The sequence below is a fragment of the Bos javanicus genome, chromosome 13 (genome assembly GCF_032452875.1).
Source record: "Bos javanicus breed banteng chromosome 13, ARS-OSU_banteng_1.0, whole genome shotgun sequence".
NCBI lineage: Eukaryota > Metazoa > Chordata > Mammalia > Artiodactyla > Bovidae > Bos > Bos javanicus.
The window spans coordinates 44,407,525-44,414,985 of NC_083880.1; the positions used below are offsets into that span (position 1 = coordinate 44,407,525).

The 7,461-nt window shown below is 39.9% G+C and overlaps 1 long non-coding RNA gene across 2 annotated transcripts; it reads right to left on the minus strand.

The window, feature by feature from the left end:
* Positions 1 to 643: 643 nt before the first annotated feature.
* Positions 644 to 5,855, minus strand: LOC133259268 (uncharacterized). Of its 2 annotated transcripts, XR_009740337.1 has the most exons (4): positions 4,781 to 5,855; positions 4,473 to 4,563; positions 2,802 to 2,942; positions 644 to 2,520 (listed from the first exon to the last, which is right to left on the minus strand). It is a non-coding gene; the product is annotated as an uncharacterized LOC133259268 (long non-coding RNA). The 2 variants fall into 2 exon arrangements; XR_009740336.1 differs by having other exon boundaries at positions 644 to 2,942; positions 4,781 to 5,849.
* Between the last annotated feature and the right edge of the window lie 1,606 nt (positions 5,856 to 7,461).

Here is a 7,461-nt window from a genome sequence, read left to right on the forward strand (position 1 = left end):
AAGACATTAAAGCATCCTAAACCTACTGATCAAAGGGATTCTAGATGATACTAGAATAACATCTTTATATAATATCTGAGAAATATCCACCATTATTCAAAACCATATTCAAAATGTGAATATGTGGTTATTTGGAAAAATATACCCCAGCCTCACACTCCATATGAAAGAATTCTTAGGGAAATACTGACACCAAATAGCAAATGCATTATAATAGCGAGCTCTGGGTGGGCAATAAACAGATATTCTACAAATGGAAACAAAAAGGAAAGTTAGAACTACAATCTAGGAAAATGTTAACTTTAGAATTAAAAACACAAAGAAATAAAGAGGAATTTTCTGTTTTTCATATGTACCAAACCATACAAACCTAAGCAAATAAAGCAAAAATTAAACTGTTAATATTATCATTTGAGTGAGATATTTTAAACTGCTTCTTTGAGACTTGGACAGATTTAAAAGACAAAAATAATTCTATGAAATAACTAAATAGTAAAATAAGTATGTATGGTTTAATTGGTATATATGAAATCTCATATTCCTTAACAAGATTTTTTTTAATGCCCATGTTCATGGAACATTTATAAAATAAATTACTTTCTTAGCTCAAAAGAATGCCTAAGTACATTAAAAAAAAAAAAAAAAAACAACTTTATTGAGTTCATTCTGTGAACATGAACTAATAAGATCAGAAATAATTAATAATATAAAGGGACCAATAATCAGAATCCCTGGGGGATTAAGGAGACCATTCCTAGACAGATAACTCTTGGACAAAGAGAAAATCAAAAGGAAAATTACAAGGATGTAAAAAGTTATGAAGAGGAACTATCTTCACAGCTAAACCTGTGGGACAGAATGAAAGTAGTTTTCAGAAAAAGAAAAAAATTGACGTGAAATATCGTCATTATTTACAAAGAAATTTAAAGAATAGAGTTGTGCTCATCCTATGAATATATAAAATAATTTAAACCCAAAACAAAGAGGAAAAAAATTCATTACAAAAGCTAAAACTGGGGAAAATTTTTAAAGGTAGCAGAAATTTTAAAATTCAAATCTGAGTCAATTTATTTATATGAATGCTTCATGAGCTTGTTTAAAGCAGAAAGAGAAGGCAAAAAATGCACCAAACTAGGAGAGAGAAACAAGAAATAACTATAACTATAGAGGTAGAAGTGATTAAAGCAGTCATAAAAATATATGTATATATGAAACTTTCTGACAAGACATTTGAAAATTTAGAGGAAATGGATGACTTCCCAGCAAAATATATATTGCCAAAATTCACCCAAAAAGAAAGGAAGGGGAAACTTAAATACATCAGTTACCATAAGAGAGTTTAGAAAAAGACACTTAAAGATCTACCATTGAAAAAGACACCAAGGACAGATGGAGTCCCAGCTGAGTTTTATGTAACATGAATTTATATAACCTTCAAGAGAGAGGCTTCTCAAAGTTAAATTATCCCAGGCCTCAGAACAGAGATGAAAGGCCTCCCAATTCACTTCCCAAAGGTACCATAACTCTTTCAAAATTCTGATAAAATAGAACAATATAGGAAAATCATAAATGGGTCTGATTTATGAAGACAGAAAAAAAACTTATTGAAGTATTAGAAATGTATTCCTGCATTATTTTCCTAATTTGTGAACTTTTTTTTTTAGATGAGCATCTAACCTGTCTCACAACAACAAACAAAATGAATAGACGATATATACCTATGATGTTAGATGGTAGTAAGTGAAAATGGAGGAGAATTAAAGACAGGATGTAGACAGAGAGGTCTATTTAGATTTGTCAGAGAAGGAAACTCGCCAGTTGCTAGTCAAGACCAGACCAGGTGTATGTGGCCGAGGAGATGGGTGGGGAGCCTGACTCAGAGGGTGAAGCCAGGGTAAAGCCTCAGGGGCAACATGGAGACATGGGTCTGGATAAAAACAACCCCTGGGGAGAGTATGAAGATGATGTGGTCAGGGAGGTAACTGGGCATCAGAGACATAATAATGAGTATGTCTTTTAAGAAGCCCCTGGAGGGACTTTCCTGGCTGGAAATGGCAGTTTTGTAGTCTTGAGCTACCCCTGGTAACCTAAAGCTGGAGGAGATTTCCAAGATAGTTTAAATAGGTAAGGGGGAATCTAAGATAAGAGTTGTCTTAGTGGAACCCTGGAGGTCAGAGACCTGCTCAGAGGGAGATGTGAAATGGAGAAAGGCAGTTTAGACAACTCAGGAGAGCTTTACTTTAAGGAATGGAGAAAGTGAGGCAATACTGAGACAGGAAAATAGAGATTTTTATCTGTTTATGATCAGATAACAGCATGTTTACATATAGATAGGGAAGATTAATTAATGAGAAAAAAGAGGAAGCATTCCTAGAGCAAGTCCCTGGACCAACTGGGGCGAGGGGTCTAAGACACGTGCCAGAGGGGAGGCGGCTTCGCTGATCTTGACAGGAGGACATGGAGATGCTTGTAGGTGGTCCGCGTGAGAGGTGGACACCCTCCTCGGATGGCATCCCGCTCCTGAGAGAGACCCAAAGGGATACAATCCACCAGGGTGAGAATGGAGGAAGAGGGTGGGAGTTTGAGAGGGGGAAGAGAGGGGGAGGGGGAGAGTGAGAGGACTCTGGGAATCCAGGATGGTGGTGGTCTGTGTGAGTGTGCTCAGCTGTGTCCCACTCCACGGTTCCATGGACTGTAGCCCACCAGGCTCCTCTGTCCATCGGATTTCCCAGGCAAGAACACTGGAATGGGTTGCCATTTCCTTCTCCAGGGGAGCTTCCCCACCCAGGGATTGAACTCACATCTCCTGCATTGGCAGACAGATTCTTTACCCCTGAGCCACCTGGAAAAGTAAGGGAGAATTCATCTCAGGTGCATTTATTATTCTTCAGCTACATTCAGCCGGGCAAGTGTGGGCATGGAGCCGGCACAAAGATGAATCACTGCTCGGTCATGTGGGTTCCATCATGCAGACATAAAAGAGAAAATTTACATAGTGTTAAAACTTGTTAAATACCAGTTCTCTTTAACCATTCCTCTTTGACTTTGTTTGAAAAAAGAAGAGTATATGTGAACTGTGTAAGTACAATAATAACTATTTACACAAAACAGTTGGAATTATTATTTTAAAGGGTAAAATGCAGAATCTATTTTAATTAAAGTTAGACATTAGAGATGTATCCTTACTATTACAATTATAATTAAATATTGTCTTCAAGGATCTAGTCACTGTAATTAAAGTATTTAATAAGTCGTGTGGCGTTTTCAAAAGATAAAAATACCTCCTTTTTTATGAGATGATTCTGTAACTAGAAAATCCAAAAAGCTCTTTCTAAACAATTGGAATTAGTAGAAGAATTCAGTAAGGTGAATGAATATAAGGTAAAATATAAAAGCCATTAGGGTTTTTTTAGTTTAATAATGAGAACTTAGAGGAAATCAGAAAACTAACTGTTCACAAGCAGTGCGATCTACTACCAGACAGCGTGAGAGCCCAGAGAGGACCATCCATGATCAGAAACACCAGGAAACCTGGATGCTGGGGGTGCAGCTGGACCACAGAAAGCTCTGTCCACTGGTCCAGCCTCAGCTCAGGGGAATTCTGGAGGAATTCAGAGCTACTGGTCAGAAGGGGCCAGAACAACACCTGGACCAACACAGCACAGCTCCTAGAGCTGAGGATAACTCAGCCTCCCATCTCAACAGCTCAGCAGAAGGGGCACGCCAGGTCTCAGTCTGACCCTCCACACCTAATAGCAAGCATTCGTTTAAAAGTAATGGGGAAAAGGCAAGGAAAAAAGACACAGGCCATCTTCACGAGACAACAGGGCCAGCAGAATAGACTCCAGTGGCCCCGCTGTTGTCACCCTCAGATGGTATCTTTAAATAATGGTGACTCGTGAGTTACAGGCTCTGGTGGAAAAGACAGACCATGGACGTGAAGGGATGGTGGGTTTCAGCAGAGATGGAAATTGTAAGAAAGGGTCAAATACCATGCTGACCCAAAAAGTGTGAGTTCCAGGATACCACAGGTGAAGAACGCACTTAACAGACTTGTTGGTGGACTCAGTGCCGCCAAGGAAAGGATCCTTGGACCTGAAGCAACATGGCAATGGACATTAGCCGAACCGAATACACAGATGCAGGGAATAACAGTGAAAATCCAGCTGGTATCATTTAATAATTGTTCTTCAGCAATCCACCTGCAAGGCTGTCCATGTCCATCAGTGTCTCACGGGACACCCCGTGCCTTTCCACTATGCCCAAGCGTAGCTGCAGAAAACAAGAACTGACACCCTTCAGCAGGAACCCCTGAAGGATCAGCTTTAACCTAAAACAGCTAGAAGTCACTCAATATAGAGTCTGCCTACCTGTATCTGCCAAGGCAGGCAACAATGCATACAATTTCCTGCCCCCGCCCCCAAAGCAAGGACATTTACATGAGTATATTAAGTTTTATTCTCATCACTCACATTCTCACCACACGCAGATCTCACTTTCCTCACCAGCATGCAGACCCAGTCCAGCTCCAGCCTTAGGCGACATAAGCCTCCGTTTTGTTGACTATAAGAAGGAAATGACAATAAATATAAGACAGTGTAAGTAGAGAACCTAAACAATGCTCAGGACCGCATAGGCTCCTGATAAATGGACGCTTTTGCTCTAGCTTGGACTGAAGTTATTTTTACTATGTGTTCTCAAATGATAAAGGTGCCCCAGCATCATAGATTGTTCCCAAGTTACAGAGCCTCATTCCTTGGAAAGCAAGATGAACACCCACCTGTCTGACCTGGTGCAGGTGAGTCCTCCCACCAGCAGGAAGTCACAAACAGGTCCTGCGAGGTTGGCTGTCAGCCCTCCGGTCCCTGAATTTTCCTACTGAATACGTGCGACCTTCTAAAAGCCTCCTCTGTACTTACTCCCATAAGAGAGCTTGTAAGAGGAAGTGGAAATTTCCAAATATATTTTTCATAAGTAAATCATGCTAGCACTTACAGATAAACTGGGGGAAAGTATATACCAGTCCACTTAATTATAGTGATGATACTATCCCATTAAGCTTCTATGAAGACAGAATACATAAAAATTTTAATAACATCACCTAATATGAAAGTTCCGATCTGATTCCCTCTTGTTCTTTGTCCTCGTTGTACATTAAATATACAATATTGTGTTTAAAAATGATACGGGGCAAATGGCAGCGTGTTAATGATCGGACATATCAGAATGAGTCATGTAAATATGAAAGTAATAATTAATTTCAACCACAGAAGAGCAGATTAATCACTTGCGCAAACTTAAAATCGCATATAATTTGTCAATGTTTATGTCAGGAAAGCTCTAGAGTAGCTTCGGATCCACACACCTGCATTAAAATTACTTAATGATATTTCAAATGATATTAATCAAATATGATGAACAGAAAAAAGAATAGAGTTGGGGCCCATACGGCAGTTTTCATAGCTGAGATGGCTCCAAGCACTTGGCAGATGAATGACCAAGGTGAACAGTGGCTGGTAAACATTGTGAGGTCACAGGCCCGCTATAGCCCACAGTCACCCTTGCATCCCAGAGCTCATCTTCCTACTTCAATGCAGCCTCTTAATGTCAGCATCTTTAACAGGCATGGAAGAAGCAGAAGAAGTCTTATAAACACATCATTATGAAAAGGATCTATGATGGGGCAAAAAAACTCAGACTGCTCCGTCTAACCAGCATGGAACCCCCGTTCCATCTCTCCAGAGTGATGGGGAATGTGTGACCTCACCAAGCTCTTATTCTTCTTTCTTGTTCATCACATCCAAATCAGTTGGTTTCTCATGGCATTGCCATTTCTTTATTTAGAACGGGGTCCCCAACCTCTGGGATCTAATGCCTGATGATCTGAGGTGGAGCTGATGCAATAATAATAAAAATAAAATGCACAATAAATATAAGACACTTGAATCATCCTGAAACCATGCCTCTGCTCCCATCTGTGGAAAAATTGTCTTCCACGAAAAGGTTGGGAACCACTGATTTAGAAAATAATTTTAGAATTTTAATTGCCATTGAGCACAAGCAAATAATTTTAGTGAAATTTGCTACAGTATAGCTCCCATACTGAAAAGTGGACAAGTTAGTCATAAAAATGTGTACAACTGACGTACACGAAGTGAAAAATTCTGCCAAAGCAAATGCATCCGTGTCACCCCCATGCAGATCAGGAAATAAAACACCACCCTCAGCCCCAGGTCCCTGCCCTCCCCCAAAGGCTTCTGTTATCTGGACTTTAACACGTGAGATGACTCTCTGCATTTCAAAATTGTTAGGAAGCTTTCCCAGCGTTTGAATAAACCACAATCCTTTTATCCCTCCTAAATGTGTTGGTTGGCCCTTGGAGTTGGCATGAAGAGTTCCGATGTAAAGATTCTTGGATGTATCTCTGGGTGAACGTGTGTCCTCATTTTGGTGGGATACGTTCCTAGGAGCAGAATTGCTGGTGACACCCTCTGTTTATGTCCTGTTTCAGAATGCAACCACAGAGCAGTTTCACCCGTGGGTATTTCCTTCCATCAGCAGTGGCTGAGAGTACAAGCTGGTCTGCCTGCTGCCCAACCCGCATTCCAGCCACTTCAGTTGGCTGGTGCCTGGTGGGATCTCGTTGGCTCTAAGCTGCATTTCTTTGTGATTAATGAGGTGGACACTTTTTCATATATTTATTGGCTGTTTGTAGAACCTCTTTTGTGAAGTGGCTGTTCAGTTCTCTGGAGTGTATTTCCATGGGATTGTCTGTCTTTTTTATTGATTTGTAGAACTTCTTTATATATTCTGGACATAAATCCTTGGTGCCATTTGAATTGCAAATATCTTCTCCTAGTCTGTGGCTTGCTCTTTCATTCTGCTAATGGCATCTTTTGATGAAAGTTCTTAATCATATGAGGGCAAGTTTACAAATTTTCCCTTTATATTCAGATCTTCTTTTTAAGAACTCTTTACTCACTCCCAAGGGCATGAAGATATCCTCACATTTTCTTTTAGGGTTTTTTTGTTTTCCTTTCACATTTGTATCTGTAACCCATCTGGAATTCATTTTTGTGAATGATATGAAATAGGCTCAAAATAATTTTTATTTCAGGGAAACAATGGTGAATAAACCACAGTGACTGACTTTAGAGACATTGTTGTCTAATGAGGGAAGTGGACAGTTGGGCAGTTACTTACAATATAGTAAGTTTTTCTAAATAATAATGTAATGAGAAAAAGAAATGTTTGTCTTCAAACTGAATTTTGAGATTGCACACATGGGCCTGAGGAAAACAACTTCTTTGGTCTGGCTGGTAACAAGCGGCAGGTTTCCTGGCTTAGGCGCTGTGGACATTTTAGACAAAGGAGAGCAATGTCATTCAGCATAGCCATTGATGCAGCAGTCCTGCCTTTTCCCATGGGTGAATCCAGGCATGGATGTACTGGGACAGTAGA